This window comes from Pleurodeles waltl, chromosome 3_1 (assembly GCF_031143425.1).
Source record: "Pleurodeles waltl isolate 20211129_DDA chromosome 3_1, aPleWal1.hap1.20221129, whole genome shotgun sequence".
In the NCBI taxonomy this organism is placed as follows: Eukaryota; Metazoa; Chordata; class Amphibia; order Caudata; family Salamandridae; genus Pleurodeles; species Pleurodeles waltl.
This window is the reverse complement of record NC_090440.1, coordinates 1564828631-1564854254: the sequence shown is the minus strand read 5'-3', so window position 1 is coordinate 1564854254 and position 25624 is coordinate 1564828631.

Genomic DNA, 25624 nt, shown 5'->3' with positions numbered 1-25624 from the left:
ATGTGGCCATAAGAACCCCAATGCAGGACCTTCATCTGCTCCAAAAATGACATCATCAAATTCAGGGAATCATGGTGGTATTTCCTAGGTTATCTCATACATAAAGATGTTACTCACCTATTAATCAGGACAGAAGAATTTCTCATTAACATCCAGATTGGTCTAATAGTTATCAGGATGGTAAACTGTGCTCTTTATGCTACCCTATAATGTTTATTGGGTACAGCAGAAGGCTTAACAAATGTTATGGTGGTATGTCTATTGAATGAAATTACACCAAACTATTGTTTCGAAGCATTGTGCGACACAAATATAATGTAAAAAATATTATGATGTCAAAAATATTGTGGGACAGAATTTAGAAGGAAAATATTTATATTTTGTTTAAGTTTTTCAGTCATTTTAAAAAAAAGAGTAGCACATAATATACTTTTTTATTATTTATTTGATTTTTATTAGTTTTATGTTTTAAGTTGTTTTTAATGTTAAGTATGTTTATTTATTTCATGCAATAACACAGTATAGCACCACAAAAATACACCACACAGAGTTTAGAAAAATATAGAATATTTATCTGGATAAATACAGGTCAAAATGATCAATCTTTGATAAGTATACATTGAAATAGCACTTCAGAGAATGATAAAAAGAGTCTTAAGTTCTTAAAAAGCAATAAGTGTCTCTTGCAAGCACAAAGTACCTGGTTTGCATCTAAATTATCCGCAAGGGGCCACAGATGAGGAGAAATGGGGAAAACAGGGAGGTGTGTGCCGGTTTCTCTGGGCTCACACAGACGATGTGTCGATATTTTTCCATGCAGTCAGGGCCTTGCATCGATTTCCGGTGTGAAGACTTGCATCCTCTTTGGGTTGCAGGGTATTTTGACACCCCGGGGACAGTGCAGAGAAATCCTGGGGGTGGAGGACGAAGACACAGGAGCTGCTTCAATCCGGTGGGCGATGCAGGGAAGTTTCTGTAGCACGGCAGGTGCTGCGTCGATTCTTCTCGCAGGAAGTCGGGCTGCGTCGTTCCAGCTCAGCTATGCGTCGATGCAGTGGGCCGTGCGTCAAAGTTCCCGCTGCAATGCTGGCGCTTTGTCGATCTCCTCTCGGGGAGCTGGGCTGCATCGTTCTGGGTCGGCGTGCAGTGATTTTCTCACTGCGATGCAGGCAGTGCATCATTTCTGGCATGCTGTGCGCCAAATCGTTTTTGTAGGATGAAGTCTTTTTGGCCCCGAGACTTCAAGGAACGGGGGAAAGCTCTTTCTAAGCCCTTGGAGGGCACTTCTCAGCACAGCCAGAGGGCAACAAGGCAGCAGGGCAGCAGTCCTTTGCAGAAAGGCAGTTAGATGAGTCCTATTGGGCAGGCAGGAAGTTCATCTTGGCAGGTTGCAGGTTCTGGTTCAGAGTTTCTTCACCAGTGGTATCTTGTCCAGAAGTGTCTGAATTGGTAGAGTTAGAGTCCCTGTTTAAATACCCAAATGTGCCTTTGAAGTGAGGGAGACTTCAAAGAGTGGCTTAGAAGTGCACAAGGTCCCCTTTCAGTTCCATCCTGTCTACCAAGGTCCCAGGAGGGGGTTTGGGAGTCCATTTTGTGAGGGCAGGCCACTGTCCTTTGACATGTAAGTGTCAGGCCCTCTACCCTCCCAGCCCAGGAATACCCATTCAGTATGCAGATGTGTGCAGGTGTGACTGAGCATCCTGTGTTTGGGGTTGTCTGAGTGGAACGCACAAGGAAGATGTCAACTAACCTAGCCAGACGTGGCTTATGGGGCACAGAAGGATTTGAGTGCAGAGAAATGCTCACTTTCTAAAAGTGTCATTTCTAAAATAGTAATATTAAATCCAACTTCACCAGTCCACAACATTTTGTATTACCATTCTGGCCATACTAAATATGTCCTTGTTTCTCCTTTCAGATCAGAATCTACCACTCAAACAGTATATGAGGGTAGCTCTAATGTTAGCCTATGAAAGGGGCAGGCCGCACAAGTGTAAAACAAATTTAGGAGTTCTACACTACTCAGACATATAAACTACACAGGTATATGCCCTGCCTTTTACCTACATAGCACCCTGTCCTATGGGTTACCTAGGGCCTATCTTACGGGTGACTTATATGTAGAAAAAGGGGAGTTTAAGGCTTGGCAAGTACTTTTAAATGCCAAGTTGAAGTGGCAATGAATCTGCACTCACAGGCCTTGCAATGGCAGGCCTGAGGCATGGTTAAGAGGCTACTTATGTGAGTGGCACAATCAGTGTTGCAGGCCCAGTAGTAGCATTTAATCTACAGGCCTGGGCACATGTAGTGCACTTTACTGGGGACTTACAAGTAGATTAAATAAGCCAATTGGGTATGAACCAATGTCACTATGTTTTAAGGGAGAGAGCATATGCACTTTAGCATTTGGTAAAATGTGCAGAGTTCTAAAACCAGCATAAACAGTGTCCACAAAGTGGGGTGAGGCAGGCAAAAAGTTAGTGGTGACCACCCTAAGGCTGTCAGCTGTAACACAGACGGAATACTACTAAAGTTACTGGAGTTAAAAGCATTAGAATACAATCTAGAGCAGATTCAATTAAGTCATATTTCTGGCACAAGACTTTAATTCAAAAACTGTATGTCTCATCCAACAGCGAATTCTTTTCACAGCGATATACACACTCTTTTCCCAATGCAATAAGAGACTTACACTGTTGCTTTTACTGTTCAAATATAGGTTAAAAATAGAAGCACAAAAGTTATGTGGGTTCAAGATTGTTTTGGAATAAGGGCAGTGAAGAAACTAAAGAGAGTTTTGACCCAGCGTCGCTGGAGTCTTTCGTCTTGTTCAATTGCAGATTGTAGTGGAAAAACTCTCTATGGTGTTGGTTAAAATAGGTATGAAGCATTCTAATTCTTAGGTCACAAGAAGAATGTAAGTGTAACCATAGAGAACTTTTCAGAGGGCTTAATTTTGTTTAGTACAAATTCACAACTAAGCTTTAAGCTATAGGAGTCTAATTGTGCTCTATAAACGTTGTATCAAGGCCTCGAAGCAAGGAAACCAAGGGAATTATTGACGAATGTTATTGCCTCCAGCAATTCACATTCATTTTGATCACTGGCGACCACTGGCACCAAACAGACCTGTGAAACTTCGGCCCCTAATGTCTTGAGGTCCTAAACTAAAGGCGAACATTCTATTATTTACGCTCCTGAACTTGGGTAGAACCATTCTAGCTAATCTTGTCTAAGTATTTCAGTACATAAAATCCATTAAAGCATCTGGCCCTGATGAGTCCCTAATTCAGTAATCTAAAGGGCTTCTAAATTTTGGTCATCCATATTAGTATCCTAATTCAAAGATATTATTTTGATACACCCTATACCTGGCCAAGTTCTCACACAAAATCCAGGTGCAGAAAAAGAGAACATGACAAAACAGGCTTATTTCTCTTGTAGGGTTTTCCACTAACATTTGAGAAGTTCTTGTTCCAGTGCATGGAGGAAACAACGGAAGAATCGCAGTCCGTCCCACTTGAGCAAGCAAGCGTTTGCCAAAGTGCACATTTCATAACATAATCATTGTCTGCTTCATGGTTCCTTGTGCAGCTGTCAGCAGGGTGGACCAATACTGTCTGTGGGAATAAAAATTGACATAGAATTATCAAATTCACTTCCTTTCCTGGTTGAGGCCTTGCAATTTTTTCACACAGGCTGTGGGAAAACAGGGCTGATTGCAGAGGCCCACTAACTTTTTGCCCCCATTTTCCACTTTATGCTGGTGTTTTCCTGACTCTGATGGTGCCCTGGGTACTGCTAACCAGTCCCAGGGCCTGTGCTCTGTGTAAAATGGATATGCAAATTAGGCTAATTATAATTGGCTAAGTCAACCTACCTATAAGTTCCTAGTATATGGTAGGGCATGTAGGTTTAGGGACCACAGCATAGGTGGTGCACACCTAGGTGCACTGCTGAGGTGCTCAGTGTCATTTTAAAGGCAGGCCTGCCTTGCTGGCTGCTTTTAAATTAAAGTTATATGCAAATTCGACTTTGGAATTAAAGGTACTTCCAAAGTCTTAAACTACCTTATTTTTACATATAAGTCACCCCTAAGGTGTGCCCTATGTGCCCCTAGGGCTGGGTGCCATGTAACTATAAGCAGGGACTTTATAAAAATAGATTTATAAGCCCTGGTGAGGTAAAAACAGCCAAATTTGTTTTTCCCTCATTGAAGTAAATGGCCTTCATAGGCTAGAATGGGCAGACTTTATTTTAAATTTTAAAGTCTCCTTAAATGTTACATACCAAGAATTTGGTATCAAATTGATTGTTGTAATAAATCCCACAACTTCCAGTTGTTGGATTTAATATAACTTGTCCAGGTAAAAAGTTTAGACTTTACCTAAAAAGTTGCCAATTTCAGCTCTGCATTGTTTTTGCTGCTGTGCTCTGATTGGCCAGCCTGCAGCAGCTTCTGCCAGGCTGCCTTGATGAGGTGTGAAGTGGCCAGGCTTCACACAAAGGAATGTGCTTGGGGGAGAGAATCTCCCCTCAGCAGATGGTGAGGCAGGAAGGGGGAGGGCTGCCAAACTGGTCTTCAAAGGCAGAGAAGGACATTTGGAGCACCCAGCAACACCCCCACATCCTGCAACCCCAGACAATTAGGTGCCCCCTTGATTAGATTAGGAGAGGGCAGGAGAGGGGTGTGTTTATGATTTTTAGCCACACCAGTGGGTGGGCTCAGCCAGATGTAACCTCCAAAAATCAGATTCATCCATGTTGGATTTTTAGAGACTGTTGCCTTCTGGGATGGATTTTTGCCACACTTCCCAGGAAGTGGTCATCACAGGGGGACGACCCTGTCCCTAATTGGAGAACCAGGCCCCCCTGCTTTTCACCCAGGAGCAAGGATAAAACTGGCAGACCTGCACCCACGCCTCAGATCCCCACCAAATTTCAAGAAGAAAGAACTTAAGGAGAAGAAGGACTGCCCTGCTGGACCCCTGGCCTGCACCTGGAACCTGCACTCAGAAGGACTGCACCAGCTGCACACTTGGGCTTCACCACAAGAAGGACTTTGCCTGGCTTCAACTGGTTCAAGGAGGGACTCCCTGTTTGCTACAGGTGAAAAATTGCTAACCAGAGTCCCCTGCACCAACTCCTGAAGAAAGCGACCAGCTGACCACTGTCCAGCGGCCAAAAAGGAGTTTGCGCCAGGTGCATTCTGGGAGTTAAAGTCCGCACCCCCCAAGGACCATCACAGAACTTCTGGACCCTTGGGGTGAGCTGTGGACCCCAAAAGAACCTTAAAAGAACATCTGGGTGAAGCCCCAGAAGTTTGTAAAAGATTTGAGAATTTTTGGAAAAAAGCTCCAGAGAGGGACCGACCCGCCGCGGAAATTCTAGCCGGCTTGCCTCAACCGCGACCCGGCCTGACTTCGTGGTTCGTCCCGGTGAAGAAAAACTTCAAAATAAAGACTAAGTCAGAAGGTAACTTTTTAACCGAGGCCTCCCGCGACCTGTAGCCGAGCAGGGCTCCATCGTGGTCGGCCTGAAAGTTTGACTTTGCCCCGGTCCTGGTGCAACCAGATGACCCGATTGGCGCTTTTTGTTTCTAAGCGCTAGAAAAATAGTAATTCTTTAAAAATTCATATCTCCGGTTCCCCTGAACCGATTTTAATCGTTTTTGTGTCATTTTAAAGATAAAAATATAAACTATTTTTATAAATTGGTTTTGGATTTTTAAACTGTTTCCTGTGTTTTATTTAATTACTGTTTTGTGATATTTGAATGCTTTACACTTTGTCTCCTAAGTTAAGCCTTGACGCTCGTTGCCAAGCTACCAAGGGTTGAGCTGGGATTAATTTACTGAGACCTAACTGTGCCTAGGTGGAGGTTAGTGGCTTGTTGCTAGGTGTAGGTACCTACCTGCCCTACCAATAACCCATTTTCCAACATAATTGGAAGCAGCGACGGGATCCTGTACTTGTGTTCAATATCACGTTACAGTTTTGGGTAAAACAAATTAAAAATCCTTTAAATTGTCCTAGTGCAAAAATTGTTTTTAATTTCTAATTTGGATTAATTTCAATTATTGAATTTTTTTAATTTTTCTAAATTCTTGTTTCCAATTTTTGCAAAAAGTTTTTGTTGACACAAAACTAGGGAACCATGGAGCTTGATCTGGCTAGCCTACCCACACTGACAGTAGTCCAGCTTAGGGGGTTGTGTATTGAAAGAGGGTTGCCTGCAACCACTGATCTCAGGAAGCAAATCCTGATCACATCCCTGACAGCATGGGCTGAGGCCCAAGAGGTAGAGTCAGAAGAAGCTCCAGAGGAGGGAGAAAGAAGGGAGGATGCAAGCTCTAACCACTCAGGGGAGGGAAGGCATCTGAGCCCAAGTGAGGATGAGGAAGAACGGTCCTCAGTAAATACAGTCACTAGGGGCAGATCCAAAGCTAGTGGTGGGAAGGGGGTCCTTTCAGGAGGAGAGAACCCATCCATCAGAGAAAGAGAGCTGGAGGCCCAGCTAGCATACATAGCTTTGGAAGCAGAGAAGCTGGCCCTAGAAAAGAAAAAGTGGGCATACAAAGAGAAAAGAGATGGAAGCAGCGATAAAGAAGCTGAGGTGTCCATGGGTGGGGGAGTTTGCCCCAGATTACCCAAGGGGGTGGTTCCTGCTTATGTAGAGGGGGATGACATAGATAAGTGGCTGGGGGCCTTTGAGAGGGCACTCCAAATGAGAAGGGTTAGGCCTCAATACTGGGGTTCCCTTTTGTGGGAGTTGGTCCCCAACTCAGGGAGGGATAGGCTTCTGACCTTAAGGGGGGAGGAGGCAGATTCATACCCTAGTATGAAGAGGTGCTTAGCCAAGAAGTTTGGTCTGACCCCAGAGCAATATAGAATGAAGTTCAGGGACACCCAGAAGGTCAGTACCCAGTCTTGGGTTGACTTTGTGGACATTTCACTAAAGGCACTAGAGGGCTGGATTATTGGTAACAAAGTAGATACTTATGAGGGGTTATACAATCTGATCATGAGAGAGCACATCTTGACCAATTGTACCCAAGAAAGGTTACGCCAGCATCTAGTGGACTCTAAGCAGACCAACCCTAGAGAGCTAGGGGAGGCAGCTGATGAGTGGTTGAGAACCAGGGTGGTTGTCAATTCCCAGGGGGGAGACTCCAAGAAGGGGGGGACAGGTCCCCAAAAACCTAAGGAGGGAGGTGGTAAGCCCACCACAGAGACTCCCTCTGTACCCCAGAACCCTAAGAAGGAGGAGAGTAAATCCCACTCTGACCAGCAGAGACAGTTAGACCCAGGGTTAAAAAAGCTCTTGGACAGTAGGGCTTGCTTTGACTGTTAGCAGACATGTCACTTCAGAGGAGATGCAGCCTGTCCAAAGAAGGTGGTTAGCACTGGGCTGTCCAGTGTAGCCATAGAGGAGGATTCCTCAGATGATTAAGTCCTCTTAGCATTGAGCTGGGAGACAGGACCAGATGGTAAGCTGGTGATCCCTGAGGGTGGGAGTAGGCACTTCCACCACAATTAAGTGAATGGGATCCCTACCACTGGCCTGAGAGACACCTGTGCCAGTCACACTATAGTGAGTGACCGGTTAGTGACCCCAGACATGTATGTCCCAGGAAAGACAAAGAAAGTCAGGATAGCCACAGGGGAGGTCACCTCCAAACCTGTAGCCATAGTGCCCCTAGAGAGGGAGGGTATCCTTGACTGGATTAGGGTGGTAGTCAGTGCTGACCTTCCCCTAGATTGTATCCTGGGCAATGACCTCCCAGAGGTGAGTCTGGTCACAGATGGGGTGGTCGCCCAGGGCGCCCCCCCAACCCAAAGTCCTGGGGAGTCAGTCCCTACAGTTAGGAGACAGGGGTCCCCAAGAAAAGGAAAGAAGAAAAGGAAGGTTAGGCCACTCTTAAAGAGAGTTCCAGGGAGCCAAGGGCCTTCTGCCCCAGTAAGGGGGGAGCCCAGAGTTGGCACTGGTGAGGCCTCACCTGACCCCAAGGAAGTCCTGAGTAGTCAGGCAGCTGTCCAGATGCAAGGTGTTGCCCCTGCACTGACAGAAGGGAGAGTGGAAGGAGGGTGTCTGCCACAGGAGGTGGTAGCCCCCCACTCTAGACAGCAAGAGGGGTGCCAGGACCCCAAAGTTGCCCCTAAAGCAGCTCAGCCACCTGTCAGTGGAGAGCTTAGGGTGTGGTTCTGGGTACTGACAGCTGTCAGTAGCCTCTGCTGGGTGCTAGCCTTCCTGGCAGCAATGTACTTGGCCTCGGAGGCAGACCCAAGGGCCAATAGCAAAGTAAACCCCCTGACCCTATTGGTCATGGTGGGGTTGCTCAAGTGTTGGGTGACCTCTTTGGGTAAGCTAGGTGTTGCCCTAGCAAAGTTAGGAGTAGGGGAGGTGGGCACCTCACTACCCAAGTTGGCAGAGAGAGAGGAGGAAGACCCCCCTAGAGGGAAGTTTCAGTTTGAGTTGGGTCCTTTTACTGTTGGGATGGCTTCACTACCCAGAGGGAGTGACCCTGACAGGAGGATGTAAGGCAGAGTAGGCCCTGCAAAGGGACAGCCAGTTTTCTTCACTGTCTTCCTCGCCTAACAAGCCAGGAAGACTCTCCCAGGGTTGGGCTGAGTCTCCTGGGCGTGTGGGCTGGGGGGGGGGTTGTGTGGGAAAACAGGGCTGATTGCAGAGGCCCCCTAACTTTTTGCCCCCATTTTCCACTTTATGCTGGTGTTTTCCTGACTCTGATGGTGCCCTGGGTACTGCTAACCAGTCCCAGGGCCTGTGCTCTGTGTAAAATGGATATGCAAATTAGGCTAATTATAATTGGCTAAGTCAACCTACCTATAAGTCCCTAGTATATGGTAGGGCATGTAGGTTTAGGGACCACAGCATAGGTGGTGCACACCTAGGTGCACTGCTGAGGTGCTCAGTGTCATTTTAAAGGCAGGCCTGCCTTGCTGGCTGCTTTTAAATTAAAGTTATATGCAAATTCGACTTTGGAATTAAAGGTACTTCCAAAGTCTTAAACTACCTTATTTTTACATATAAGTCACCCCTAAGGTGTGCCCTATGTGCCCCTAGGGCTGGGTGCCATGTAACTATAAGCAGGGACTTTATAAAAATAGATTTATAAGCCCTGGTGAGGTAAAAACCGCCAAATTCGTTTTTCCCTCATTGAAGTAAATGGCCTTCATAGGCTAGAATGGCCAGACTTTATTTTAAATTTTAAAGTCTCCTTAAATGTTACATACCAAGAATTTGGTATCAAATTGATTGTTGTAATAAATCCCACAACTTCCAGTTGTGGGATTTAATATAACTTGTCCAGGTAAAAAGTTTAGACTTTACCTAAAAAGTTGCCAATTTCAGCTCTGCATTGTTTTTGCTGCTGTGCTCTGATTGGCCAGCCTGCAGCAGCTTCTGCCAGGCTGCCTTGATGAGGTGTGAAGTGGCCAGGCTTCACTCAAAGGAATGTGCTTGGGGGAGAGAATCTCCCCTCAGCAGATGGTGAGGCAGGAAGGGGGAGGGCTGCCAAACTGGTCTTCAAAGGCAGAGAAGGACATTTGGAGCACCCAGCAACACCCCCACATCCTGCAACCCCAGACAACTAGGTGCCCCCTTGATTAGATTAGGAGAGGGCAGGAGAGGGGTGTGTTTATGATTTTTAGCCACACCAGTGGGTGGGCTCAGCCAGATGTAACCTCCAAAAATCAGATTCATCCATGTTGGATTTTTAGAGACTGTTGCCTTCTGGGATGGATTTTTGCCACACTTCCCAGGAAGTGGTCATCACAGGGGGACGACCCTGTCCCTGATTGGAGAACCAGGGCCCCCCTGCTTTTCACCCAGGAGCAAGGATAAAACTGGCAGACCTGCACCCACGCCTCAGATCCCCACCAAATTTCAAGAAGAAAGAACTTAAGGAGAAGAAGGACTGCCCTGCTGGACCCCTGGCCTGCACCTGGAACCTGCACTCAGAAGGACTGCACCAGCTGCACACTTGGGCTTCACCACAAGAAGGACTTTGCCTGGCTTCAACTGGTTCAAGGAGGGACTCCCTGTTTGCTACAGGTGAAAAATTGCTAACCAGAGTCCCCTGCACCAACTCCTGAAGAAAGCGACCAGCTGACCACTGTCCAGTGGCCAAAAAGGAGTTTGCGCCAGGTGCATTCTGGGAGTTGAAGTCCGCACCCCCCAAGGACCATCACAGAACTTCTGGACCATTGGGGTGAGCTGTGGACCCCAAAAGAACCTTAAAAGAACATCTGGGTGAAGCCCCAGAAGTTTGGAAAAGATTTGAGAATTTTTGGAAAAAAGCTCCAGAGAGGGACCGACCCGCCGCGGAAATTCTAGCCGGCTTGCCTCAACCGCGACCTGGCCTGACTTCGTGGTTCGTCCCGGTGAAGAAAAACTTCAAAATAAAGACTAAGTCAGAAGGTAACTTTTTAACCGAGGCCTCCCGCGACCTGTAGCCGAGCAGGGCTCCATCGCGGTCGGCCTGAAAGTTTAACTTTGCCCCGGTCCTGGTGCAACCAGATGACCCGATTGGCGCTTTTTGTTTCTAAGCGCTAGAAAAATAGTAATTCTTTAAAAATTCATATCTCCGGTTCCCCTGAACCGATTTTAATCGTTTTTGTGTCATTTTAAAGATAAAAATATAAACTATTTTTATAAATTGGTTTTGGATTTTTACACTGTTTCCTGTGTTTTATTTAATTACTGTTTTGTGATATTTGAATGCTTTACACTTTGTCTCCTAAGTTAAGCCTTGACGCTCGTTGCCAAGCTACCAAGGGTTGAGCTGGGATTAATTTACTGAGACCTAACTGTGCCTAGGTGGAGGTTAGTGGCTTGTTACTAGGTGTAGGTACCTACCTGCCCTACCAATAACCCATTTTCCAACACAGGCCAAATTCCATCTGGACATTAAGGGGCATATTTAAGAGTCCCTAGCACCACTTTTAGAGATGCTCCAGTGGCGCTTTGCACTGCACCGGATTTACAAGGAGGTGTTAAGCCACTTTTTGAAGCCTAACAACACCTTGTAAATATGGCCTCTTCACACGCAGCACTTTCCGTGGAAGGGGCATCCAATGGGTGTTGCTGTGGGCGTGCGTCGGCAACACCCATTGCATTTTGACGCCACTCCGGATTTACGAGTTTTCGTAAACCTGAGGCAGTGCCAAAATCTAACGCCACTCCAGGGGTGGCATTAGAATGGCACAATGAGGAGAAATGAGTTCATTTATCTTCATTTTTTGCTCTTTCTATGTGTGCTGCAGTTTGAAGCACACTTAGAAAGAGCAAATCGCAGAAGATTGTTTTTGTGGAGGAAGATGTCTCTTCCTGCACAAAAACAATCTCCTCCTCAATGCAGCCATCCTTGCTGTACGGTGCAAGGGTGGCTACGTTGGTGCACGCAGCAAATTTTGCACCGCCACAGGGGAAACACAGGGGTGAGCCGTATTCTATTAGCCCCTTAGCTGCTGCCCCCCCCCCACCCAGTGCTGAGCCCTTCTTTGGCTATTTGGGGTAGCTCGCGCTTAGGCCCCCATAAAGTTTTGTCCACATAAGCTATCCACACCAAATTTGTTTTCTTTTTTTCCAACATTCTGGGGATTGTACCCAGAGTTTGTGGGTTCCTCTGGAGGAGAACAAGAAATTAGCCAAAATAAAGCTAAATTCTATTTTTTTTTTTAAAGTGGGAAAAAGTGTTTCAGAAGTAAGCATCTGTTTTTTCCCTGCAAATGGCAACAGCTAAGGGTTTGTGGTACTAAAATCACCATCTTCCCAGCTTTCAGGAACAGGCAGACTCAAAAAACCACATTTTTCAACACAGTTTTGGCATTTTATTGGGACATACCCCATCTTTACTATTTTTTGTGCTTTCAACCTCCTTCCAGTTAGTGACATAAATGGGTGTGAAGCCAAAGGTGGATCTCAGACATATAAACATTTCTGAAAAGTAGACAAAATTCTGAATTCAGCAAGCGGTAATTTGTGTAGATGCTTCAAGGTTTTCCTATAGAAAGTAACAGCTGAAATAAAAAAAAAAATTAAAATCGGGTGAAAAAAAACAGCCATTTCTGTCTACTTTTTCTTCTGTAACTTTTTCCATCTATTGCAGATTTTTGAAAGCAATATACCATTACGTCTGCTGGACTCTTCTGTTTACAGGGCTATATAGGGCTTGTAGGTTCATCAAGAACCATAGGTATTCAGAGTCAATAAATGAGCCGCACCTTGCAATGGGTTTTCATTGTATACAGGTAATACAGCAATTCATTTGGTAAAATATAAAGAGTTAAAAATAGGTATCATTGAAACCTTTGCATTTCCAAAATGGTCACATGATAAGGTGTTGAGAATCAGTGGTCATTTGCACATCTCTGAATTCGGGGGTCCCTATACTAGCATGTGAATTACAGGGTATTTCTCAAATAGACTTATTTTTTACACACTGTTTTACATTTGGAAGGAAAAAATGTAGAGAAAGACAATGGGCAATAACACTTGTTCTTCTATTCTGTGTTCACCCAAGTATTCCGATAAAAATGGTACCTCACTTGTGTGGGTAGGCCTAGTGCCAGCGACAGGAAATGCCCCAAAACCCAACATGGAAAAAAAAAATTACATTGAAATCTGGCGTGTTTTTTTTAAAGTGCCTAGCTGTGGAATTTGGGCTGTAGCCAGGAGGCACTTAGGGAAACCTACCAAACCTACACATTTTTTAAAACTACACACCTAGGGGAACCCAAGTGTGGGGGTCTCAACGGGTTCTATTACCCAGAATCCTTTGAAAACCTCAAAATTTGGCATAAAAATACTTTTTCCTCACATTTCGATGATGGAAAGTTTTGGAATCTGAGGGGAGCCACACAATTCCTTCTACCCAGCATTCCCCCAAGTCTTCTGATAAAAATGGTACCTCACCTGTGTAGGTAGGACTAGTACCCGTGACAGGAAACGCCCCAAAATACAACATAAACACATCACATTTTTTTAATGAAAACTGACCTGTTTATTGAGGAGTGCCTAGCTGAGGATTTTAGGTTGTAGTTCAGCTGGCACTTATGGAAACCTACCAAACCCACACATTTTTCAAAACTAGACACCTAGGGGAACCCAACATGGGGTGACTTGTGGGGCTCTCATCAGGTTCTATTACCCAGAATCCTTTGCAAACCTCAAAAAATGGCAAAAAAAACACCTTTTCTTTACATTTCGGTGATGGAAAGTTCTGGAATCTGAGAGGAGCCACAAATTTCCTTCCACCCAGCATTCCCCCATGTCTCCCGATAACAATGGTACTTCACTTGTGTGGGTAGGCCTAGTGACCACAACAGTAAACGCCCCTAAGCGCAACATGGACACATCACATTTTTACAGTGAAAACTGACCTGTTTTTTGGAAAGTGCCTAACAGTGGGTTTTGGGCTGTAGCTCAGTAGGCATTTAGGGAAACCTACCAAACCCTCACATTTTCCAAAACTAGACACCTAGGGGACCCCAACATGGGGTGACTTGTGGGGCTCGCATCAGGTTATATTACCCAGAATCCTTTGCAAACCTCAAAAATTGGCAAAGAAACACCTTTTCTTTACATTTCGGTGATGGAAAGTTCTGGAATCTGAGAGGAGCCACACATTTCCTTCCACCCAGCATTTCCCCATGTCTCCCGATAAAAATGGTACCTCACTTGTGTGGGTAGGCCTAGTGCCCACAACAGTAAACGCCCCTAAGCGCAACATGGACACATCACATTTTTACAGTGAAAACTGACCTGTTTTTTGGAAAGTGCCTAGCAGTGGGTTTTGGGCTGTAGCTCAGTAGGCATTTAGGGAAACCTACCAAACCCACAAATCTTTCAAAACTAGACACCTAGGGGAACCCAACATGGGGTGACTTGTGGGGCTCTCACCATGTTCTGTTACCCAGAATCCTTTGCCAACCTCAAAATTTTGTAAAAAAAGCACTTTTTCCTCACATTTCAATGTTAAAAAATTCTGGAATTTGAGGAGAGCCACAAACTTCCTTTCACCCAGCATTCTCCCAAGTCTCCCGATAAAAATGGTACCTCACTTGTGTGGGTAGGCTAGTGCCTGCAACAGGAATGGATCACACAAGGGTCAATGGTAGTCCTTGCATGAGGACCACTTTTAACCCTAGAGTGATCCATTCCTGATGCAGGCACGAGGCACAGGCACACAAGTGGGGTTGTGTTGTTATCAGGATAAGTGGGGAAACACTGGATGGTAGGAATTTTGTGATCCCTGCACAGTCCTATAGTTTTCATGATGAAAAAGCAAGGAAAAATAGTTTTTTTAATCAAAGTTTCACTTTTGCAGGGTATTCTGGATAAGAAAACTTTGTGAAATCCAAACATGCCACACTTCCGTGGACTGCCCCGGGTGTCTAGTTTTTAGAAATGTCTGGGTTTGGTATGTTTCCCTCTATGGCCGCCGAGCCCAGAACCAAATACTCAGGTGACTGTCTTACAAAATCAGGCCGTCTTCGTGGTAGGTAATTTTGATGTCTCCACAATCCGTTTTGGGTACTTCCTTGTCGCAGTCACTTGCCCACCCACACAAATTAAGCAATGTTTTTCTCTGGAGACTTAGAGGAACGCTAGGTGGTGGAAAATGTGTGGCTGCCATCAGATTCCAGGACTTCCCCTCACTGAAATGCAAGGCAAAAGTGTTTTTTTAGCAGTTTGTGATTTCAAGGGGATGCTGGGCGAAGGAAAATTGGTGAGTGCCACACAAGTCCTGCACCTTTGGATTCCTCTGGTACTAGTATGTTAAAATTAATCCACCACACACACTTGTTGGTTTTAGCACCTCCAGAAAGTTTGGTTTCAAAGCATCTGAATATTTAAACCAAGCCTTCTGAAAGTGGACCATAAAGCCATATCAAGGCTCCAACCACTATATGGTCCGTTTATATGCCATTCAGGCACAACAAATAACCCTTTCATACCGCCGGCCACAGGCCCAATCCAACCAATCACTGCACTTACATTAACTTATCGCTGCCAGACAAGGGCCCATCACATTCATACGCCGCATGACAGAATAAATTTGACTACATTTTACAACCTGTCAAGTAACGTCCTCCTCCTTCCTGAACATTACCAAAGGCATGCGTAATGAACCTTTACTAATGACTCCCATGACAGTCAACTGAGGCTCAGGAAAACACTCACTGTGCTAAATCCAACTCCTTCCAGTTTGCGGTTGCAAGATGGGGGTGTCTGAGTATGCCGTGCAAAGCCTATTACTCAAACTGAGCGAGCATATCTACCTTTGAAACTAAGACAGACATGCTGGGGAATTCTCGCAATGCTCCCTAAAGAGAAGGTCATAGGCTATGAAAAAGGGTAGTTTTTGGCACATAGGTAGTCTATGAGAATGTAGCATTTGTCCCAGGCAACATTATGTGCAGTGCTGTGACTGTAAATCACTTATCAGACAGCAAATTGAACATCTACTAAGTTCTGATGGAGGATGACCATGAAAAGCAGGTCAAACACTGACCCATACGTGTCATTGTCCTTCAGTACTGGGATGGCACCAATGGGTTTGAATCTATAGGTGTAGATGATGTACATCTGTACTACCTTTACTACCTGCCTTCTACCTGGGTAATATCCCTGTGAAAGCACACCTACCATAAGCTTTCCTTACCCATTTGTTTCTCCGTCCTCAGAGTCCTGACTAATCCTGTATAATTGCCAAGTGAACCTATATTAGTTTGTGGATGCAAGTTGGGGGTGTCCGAGTATGCCTTGAGAGGCTTATTCCTCGAACTGAGCGAGCATATCTACCGTTGAAACTAAGACAGACATGCTGGTGAAAAAATCCTAAGGTCTCTAAAGTAAAAGGTCAAACTGATATCCTGTGGGTCTCATTCACTACTACTTTTGCTTTAAAAGTGAAGCTACAAATTGAGCTTGCACACTTTCAAACACGTAGAAATGTTGGTGAATATGTCCGACAGGACATTTGCTTGACTTATTACACCTACTCTGGTTCTCGTCAGCAATCATGATGGTCCTTACCAAGCACTTCAAAATTCAGTCATGCCTTCAATATTTGCCACACAGGGTATTCCGTGACAATGTGGCATAGGTTCTGTCCACTAGTATGTAGTATGGGGACTATAATGCACGTTAATTGAACAGAACACCTATCACATTCTGACGGTGGATATAGGTGTCAAGCAGGCCATAAGGAATCCATGATTTCCAGTGGTAGATTAAATAAAATTCTGTGGCTGCTTGCCTAACGAAGCAGTGGCCCATGGGCGTTCGGTATCTATGCACAGACACTGAAAGGATTACCCAACGGCAGCTCCGCCTCAGTCGATTTCCCAGATCTTTGCTTTGGTATGATTCAACGTACAGCAAGTAGGGGCACAGAGGCCTGGTTGAGATGGGCACTGGGGACAGTAATACTGACTCTCCTGCCACTTTCCATTCTTAGAGCACACTTTACAGTGACAACATGGACAATCGTTTTTGGGTGTTTTAGGGATGCGATCAGCATAGTGTTGCACCTACAGCCTTGCCACATCCTCCAGAACATATTCTGTAACAGCAGTGAGGCTTTCAATTGCAGACAACGGGAAGTCAGGAAAAGTCATGAGACTTCCTGTGGTTGTCTGACAATAAACAACATATGCAATGTATGGTGCTATCTGGATCAGGTGGGTAAACAGTTTCTTGTACCAAGTGTGAGTTTTACGACATGCATTGTATGGTTGAAGAACCTGGTCGTCCTTGCCCAATCCGCCCACGTACTTATCGTAATCAAGTATACAGATGGGCTTGTGGTCTTCGGCCATCTGACCCCAAACCATGATGGGGGAAGTGCTCTCATCATAAATTGTAGTGAGCATGTATACATCATGCCTATCCCAGAACTTGACTGCGAGCAGTTTGTTGGAACGCAACACGGTACTCTGGAATTTCTGGAGCTTCTTGCAAACAAGCTCCTGCGGAAATCTTTTGTGGTTACAATTAACCGTACCACAGGCCCCAGTGCGGCTTTGTAGAGCTCATTGAACAGATCTACACCTGTGTAGAAATTGTCCACATAAAGGTTAGAACCTTTGTGAAGGAGTAGCTGGACAAGTTCCCATACAATTCTATCTGTGACCCTTAGCGCGGGAGGGCAACCTACAGGTTTTAAAGTAGAGCCCTTCCCTGTATGCACTCTCAAGCTGTACACATAGCCAGAAGAGCTCTCACACAGCATGTACAGCTTTATGCCATAGCGAGCTCTTTTGCTTGCAATGTACTGTCTGAACAGCAGCTGTCCTTTGTACAAGATCAAGGACTCATCAACTGCTATATTCTTTCCAGGAGTATAGATCTCTGGAAATCTGACAGACAAGTGTTCCACAGCAGGGAGACTTTTGAACAACCTGTCATGGTCTGGTTGATCCCGGGGTAAGGCATCAGAATTGTCATTGAAATGCAGCATGCGCTGCAGTAGCAAAAAACGATCTCTGCTCATGTATGGTGCGAAGATGGGGGTTACTCAAACCGTGTGAGCTGTCCAGTAGGACTGCACAAACCCCATTTTGAGCATAAGGCTCAAAAATATCTTCAACTTCGCCAGCGAAGTGGGAGTCCACAAGTGTGCCCCAGAACAGGGCCCTAGAGTGCCTCCATGCTCCCTCAGAAATTGATCTGCACGCACATTTGTTTGCTGCACAATTTTCCGAAGGAAGTCAACATCCAAAATTAGATGGATGTAAACGACTGGCAAAAAGTTGCCCATATTGACTTTATGTCCAGCATCACCAGTAAAAGGTGGAATTGGGGGCTGAACTAAATCGGGGGCTGCCAAGAGAGCACTCTCTCTGTGCTTGCAGCCACACACACCTACTCTCTGGGTTGGTCTAAACCACTGTTGTCCCACTACACACACTGTGCTTGAGAAGGGACAGCACAACTGTACTCATCGTTTCCCTCAGAATCAATGGAAGAGGTGTCATTAGATCAGACTCCGCCAACTGAAAAATCACTCCCAGATTCTGCCCCATTGTCCTCCCTCTCAGATGCTGTCTCAGTCTCTGATCCTGCCTCAGAGCTATCCTCCATAACCTGAGTTAGGGTTTAGGCAGCAGTCATCATGCGAGACGCCATGCCTGCTACTGGCTAAACTGTCCCTCTAAAGTACCAGCCTACTTTGAAGGCAGATAGAGTCACAAAATTGCTTGTGGGTGTGTGTGATGTGTCCAACAGTAAATGTTGTCACCTTACCTTCCCTTCTCCTCCGATTCAGCAGGTTCTCTGAAGACACTAAAAAACAAAAAAGACACACTATTACTTCACCTTACCACACACCCATCATCATAGCCTTTAGCGGCACTCAGTGCGACAGTCATTCTTGGTGCTCTGCTTCCCATGACCTCCTCTTCGAATTCCCGTAGTACCACCCAGCAAAAGTGTCCCTCATATCTCCGTACCCCCTTCACATACATTTCATTTGTTTTAAAGTGCAGGTAACGCCTGGGTTCACTTATCCATCCAGCTAAATACATGCATATTCTTTGCAGCAGATGTATATACCATCTGCGCTACTTTATGGCTCTCTACCTCACTTCTTATTTTATGTATGTGTGCTTTCCCTGGGGCTGATCATAACCATTTTTTATAAATATACTAAATTTGCCCCCTAAGGGTCGGCCCGTGTAGGAAGGGCCGACCCTGACATTGTTTGTTTCTTTTTTTTTTTTTATATTAATTTTAGTCCCTGGGGGGGGCGCCTTCACCCCCTAGGAGAATCCCAACATGTTTCTTTTTTAATTATGCCCCCGTGGGAGGGGGCAGCCCACTTACATGAGGCCAGACCCCCCCAAACAAGATCCCTGGTGCCTAGGGCTCTTCCCTGGCCATGGATCGAAGCCTTGCTGTGATACATGGCTAGGTAACAGTGCGAGGGAGGCATTGATAGAAAAGGGGAGACTCTCTCCTTTCCATTGATGCCTCCCTAGCATCTGGGGAGGCCGTTTTGGCCTTTTTTACCCACCGGAGTGTGGAGAAAATAATACATTATTTGCTGCTTTCTAATCTACAAAAGGTTTCTGTATCCTTTCATGTGCATTGATCTGAGTTACTTTTGCTCTGTTCCTCTGATGCATTCTGGTACTTACATGCTTCCCTTACATCGGTATGCTGAAAGAGGGAAACTAATTTCTCTGCTGCTTTGACGTGAGCTCAGCTACTACTCTTTAGGGCCAGCACCTTCCTTTGATTGCAAGAGCAGGAAGGAGGAATTAAAGAATCTCTGTTACAGGAAGCACTTGTTCTAACAAACGTGTTAACTGGGAGTACCTACTTCATTCTCTAGTATCTAAGTCGCAAATCTAGCTGCTGTTTGCCAGTTTATCTCTTTGGCAGCTTGGCTCTATAGATTATGGTTGACCTATATTCCTCTTCATATGATTTTCCTCACTGCAGCACAGTTACCTGTGTGAGATATGATGAATACTAATAAATATACCTCTTTCACTCTCCCAATTTTCATTTCTGTTATCTTCATGCGGTATGACTATAGAGACTATCCATGTGCATATGTTTTCTGTTTTATACTTGTCCTTTCCTTCCTTGAAGAGTCCATGGAATCAATGAATATCCCTATCTATTTTCCCACTATTATTAAGATTAACATTCGTTCTCTGTTAGATAGTATTCCTCACTGTCTTTGGTTATTCTAGTTTTCTCTACACTGCAATAACAACTTGTCAGTACAATCCAATTATGTATCACTGAATGGGGTTACCAAGCAGAATTTCACTTGGGATTCCCTACTTTTAGCAGGTGGCAAATAAGGCCAGGAGGGCCAGAGAAGCGGGAGGTAAGGGAGTCTAGGGGCACCGTGGGCTGTGGACTGCCAGAGAAAAGCAATCCATGCTCCCCGTGCTGTAGAAGGGAGTCTGCCCGGGTCTGGACCTGTGCCTGATTCTTAAGCAATTTTACTGGCTGAATCTTCCAGCTGGTAGATTTGTGCATACTATTCCAGCACCCAGTAAATCCAATGCAGATCCACTGGGGTAGTCTTGATCAGGCACAGCAGTATCCCATCTGGGGACACTGCTCCACCGAACTTGTAATTGAGGTTTCTCTCTCTTTTCTTACTGGTCATTCATTTCAATCTGGTTTGTCATTAGTTCATGAATCCCTATGCCTATTTGTCATTCTATAAATATTTCATGTTAAAAAAGTTGGTCAACCAGCAAGGTGTGGTAGAAGCTGGCGAATCACATCAGCAAGAGATGTGCTCACCAACAAAAGTGACAGATCGATACGATGGGGGCCAGCCACTTCACATGGAATATATTTAAATGACAGGCATCCTCAAACAAGTGTGTTCATATTTCTTTTGTAATTGCTCTCTCGTGAAAGGTTTTTTGCACAACATTTCTACAGGCAGTCTGGGGGTAGCAATGGGGCAACCAAGATTATGTGAGGTCACCCATGCTGATTTGCTACTGGGTGGCTGACCACAATCCTGCAGGTCATAGAATGAGGCAGGGAGACCTGCCCAACCCATCACACAAAGGAATCATTATGATAAGTTGAAGCCTGGAGACCAATCAAACTGGCACAAGCAGTCAGAGTTAGGCACTAAGAGGTACAAAGCTATTCAGTGGTAATCAGTCAACCATCCTGATAATGAGACTGGTGTGCTGGCATAACCTGGGTGAGGGATGAGCCAGTAAACAGAAACATCGGTGGAGACTTGGAAGAGACCCTGGAGAAGCTTAGGATTTTACATCAGCCATTGAAACAGGGATGCTTAATGATGATTTCATTTTAGTTGCGTATCTAGACCATAATTGCAAGCAGTGCATGACGGTGAGATAGGTATGATATGTGATACAGGAAAATGAGTGATGGCCATTATTAAGATGAAAAGTAGATGATGACAGCAACAGGTGCCATACCGAAAAAATAAATTTTTTGGGAAGATTTTAATGGTGAAGGAGTTACATGTGGAGATATCAGAGTCTAAGATAAAGGAGGTGAATACCAAAATAGCAGCTACTAGGACCTTATAACTAGGCACAGAACAGTGAGCTGAAAATTTGTAGGCAAATATGCAAGAGATGACTGCTTTCTTGACAATGAGTGACAAGGGCCATTATCATTCTAAATGACAAAGTACTTAATAATTCCCACTGACGACCAAAGTGTATGGCCATTGTTGTTTGTTTTTATATAGTTTCAACTACTTTACCTCGTCCATTTCTAAATATTAGAAATAATCTAAAGCTAATCAAGGTACTCAGTTTTCAAACTTTGTGCGGGTAGAAAGCTAATGCTGAGTTGTCCGGATTAACTTGCAAACTTCAAATCACTGGAGATGTCAGTGGTGAGGGCTAAGTCTCTGAGTAATTGTATCAGCTTGCTGTTTCCACCTATTAGCACAGATGAATGTCTAAGAGTGAATCATGAAAATAACCTAAATCCCTCTTAAATTGTTCCTTGTAACAACACTAGGCTAGATGCTGAATGAATAAACATTGACAACAATAATATAAATGTAGGGCCAGATGTATCAAGCTCCGGTTTGCATTTCTTGAATAGCAAATTTTAAGAAATTGCTATTTGAGAAATGCAAAATGGGATGCATGAAAATTGTGATTCGGTAATAGCGATTACTTAAAAATTGCAATCACTATTAGCGAATCGCAATTAGGGAATGGGACTCCATTCATCCCTAGGCCCATAGGTGCGAATGGTTTTGCATTTCCGAATTTGCAAATTCCTGTAATGCAAAATCAGTGTGCTGGGGGTCTAAGGCCTCCTTTGTTGTACCCACAAAAAATATTTGTGGACATGTAAAGTGCACACATGCCCTAGGAGCCACATGTCATTTTTAAAAATGCATTTTTAAAAATTGAACATGCTTCCCACCAAACTTCAATTTGTGGCAGAACCCTAACTAGCTGTTACTAGCTCTCTATTAAAAGACAAAGGCTTGTCCTCTGGCAGAAGGAAGATTGCAGTGGCCATTTGGCAGGATTTAGATCTGACACCCTTGGGGGGTAGTCCCCCAGACATTTTGCCTTCTCAAGCCCCTATGCATTGTAATTCAGAGACTATATGTAACACTAAACTCCCATTATAAATAATGTGATATCATATTCAACTTCTTTTTTAAATTCTCCTTGATTGGCCTCTTTTGCTTTTTCCAAATTCACTTCTTTTCCACCTCACTTTGTGCACCTGTGACCATACCTGCAAGCATGGAGTTTGAACTTAACAGGCTAGAGATATACGCAGTGCATGAGCTCAGATGATTCTCTAGCAACAGGGGGCTTTAAGCAAACAGGAGTTCCAAGAAGCAGGAGTTCCAGAAGGCCCTGGTGGACTGGTGAGAGGCCCAAAAATTACAGGCTACAGAGGAGGAAGTAGATGGTGAGGAGGAGCAGCAGGAGTAATTGTAAGAGTAGGGTGACAACCCCCTGTTTGTGACAACAAAGAAGTGGGAGCAACTGCAGTTCCAGGGCTATCAGCAGCATCTCAGCCCGCATCCTGTCCCCAAATAAACTGTCAGGCAGGACAGCAGAGCGAGAGTTCAGGCTACAGATGTTATAATTAAAAATGGAGCAGGCTGCTGCTAAAGGAGCTTTAGAGGAAAGGAAACCAGTGCTGGAGGAGGAGCTAGCTGAGGCTAAAGATATCTTGTTGGCTTGTGAGAAACCAGGGCCTCGGTTGTGTTTTGTATTTGTAAATGTCACCATCAATTGTCACTGGATATCATTTTTTAATCACTTACATCTTATTTACAAACATATACTATACAGAGTTTGTAGTCTCATAATCATCACATTTATCATACAAAAAACATAACCAAACACAACACAATTTATATTAAGTTAAATATATTTACATATGTTTCCTTATGGCTTCCTATATTTTTCGAGAATTATTTGATTATCCCAAAACCTTTTAATACATATTCCAACTGAAATAAGTCCTTATCCTAACCATGGAGATCAGGCTCAAAGCCTACTAGTCCTTCAGGATATGTTTTTATCTAATGCTAGTTCATCGTTCACAAACTTCTTCTTCAAATGACTATTGGCATTTGCAGCCTATAGTCTCTCCAGTCCTCTTCAGAACCAAGTAAGTAAAAGAAAATGGCATACAATAAAAACATCCATTTATATTATGTGGACAGTCCAGAATAAGTGACAAAAAGTGAGATAGGAGTATAAGAGCAGAAAGGAAACAACCAAGAACAGTATACCTGATCGCTAAAAGTACATAGTGCACATCATTCAGTGGAGATGTCATGCTTCCCATTTTGCCAGTGAAACACGTCTTACTATTGCACCGACTCTGTGCACCTTATAGCCCCACAAGTCCACTCAGTCACCTTAATATGTGTCAATCCTTAAACCAATACTATGTTGACATGCTTTTTAACTAGAGTGAACAAGTGATGTTAGCCGAAACTCCCTAATCTCATTGATTGATGAGCATACCTATCAGTTGTCACATGGTACAAAATACAGCTTCTTGCCTACAACTGCTCGAAGTTGATTGGGTAAACCCAATGACTGCTTAGTACCTGAAATGGAGATGGCTGGCGTGAGACCACAGAAAAACCTCCTTTTACAAAGCATCTTATTTATTGGGTCCCTACTCACAATCTGCATGTCAATGAAACACATCTCCGTGGGGGGATAGTTTCTTGTTACACTTCCACAGAGTGCATAATCAATCTGCCAAAATGCAATCATCTGTGGAGGTCCCTCATGCTATATATGTTAGAAACAACAAACGGTAACCTGCTAGCATAGTTGCTGTCATGCTGTGACTACATGCACAAGAGCAGCTGCTGAGGGAATGATCCACTAGAGGGGGAAAGCCACGCTCGAACACCAAATAGCTTTGCCAGTTGTGGTGCGAGGATCTGAATATCTAACATAATTACAACGCACAATGGCTTGTGTCTGTGCTAGGGGGGTGTCATTGTGGCCATATTACTGTTGGGTGTCTCCTTGAGATGCTACATACATGCAGCAACGGTTCTACTCAAAGAAACTAGATTACTGTCCTGCAAGTAGAAACTAACTAAATTGGGGAGAGCAAACTATTAGTCCATGGAAAATTGTCTGCAAAGGAAATTGCCATGCTTGTGTATTCCGACACAGCAGCCATATTGGATGTATACCATTAAATTTATGCCATATACATCGTTCACCATCTTTTGCAAGCCATCCAGGGTGGGCGATGTAGCCGTTCAAAAAAATCCAATTCCTCATTACGATTACCTTTAGTACAGATTTTTTTTAAATGCACATAAAACATAGATGCTACATACAATGTGAAAGATCAGCAGCCTGGATTTATACAGCTCATGGGTTTTGAGAAATGAAAACATAATGACAAAACTGAACCCACTGTCACCCTCATGGGTTAAGCATAGCAGGTGTGTTAGATATACACCAGTATCACATATAATTTCTGCCAGTTACAACATCCTCATATGTAACAAATGAATCTAGGCAAGAATAGGCTTGGTAATTAATTTATCACCATCATCAAAGCACCTAGTTGGTATTTTTCAAAAGGACAACATTTTTAAAAGTTATGCAGATGGTTACATCAATATACAATCCGGCAAAGACAAAATGTATAGCTTGTGAAATAAAAATGGCATCTTGCACATGCACTTGCATCCACAGTTACAAATATTTACACAAATATAAACAGCCTGTTACAGTGAAAGAGCTAGCCAATAAAATCAAGGAGCTGACACAAAAGGCATTGGACAAAGGTTGGATATGCTCCAAAGAATATGAACTTCTTAACAAAAAAGAGCCACAGACATCTGTGATTTATATGTTGCCCATGGTCCATAAAGACATAGACAACCCTCTGCTCAGACCGATTATATCTGCATGGGGGTCGTTCTGGAAGCTCTTAGCTCAATACATTGATGTATTCTAAAAACCATTAGAATGCACTACTAGAGTATACATAAGGGTCATTAGCGGTCGTGAAGGAGGTCTTGATTATGAGAACATACCTGCATAAGGTGCCTACATATTTCTAGTAGAGTTAACTAGCCTGTGTCTGAACAAGAATTTATTTGCATTCAAGGAGGAGTCATTCATACAAGTCAAGCTTCACCGTAAAAATAGTTAACTTCAACATGTCGTTTCTCGAGAGCAAAAGGATCAATGGAAGTAAAAATAATTCCCACCCACATATAGAACAAAGGCATAGATACATAAACGACATCTACAAGATTTGGTCGGTAGCAGAAACAGCTCCACTCAAGTTCTATGAATGATTGAATAAAAAATAATCTGATCCTCAGTTCAGGGTAACTTTCGATAATAACAAAATCAACTTTCTGGATCTATGTGTAGAAACAAGTAACAACACATTGATTGGCAGTCTTTATACCAAGACCACAGATCGCAACACAGTATTGCATTTCTCCAGCGGACAACCCAAAATACTCAAAGAAAATCTTCCCTTTGGCCAATTTCTTCAAATTAGGCAGAACTGTACCACAAAAAAAGGACTATTTCAGAAGCAGGAATGTCCCAGTGAACAAATGCATAAGCAGGGGATTCCCTAAATA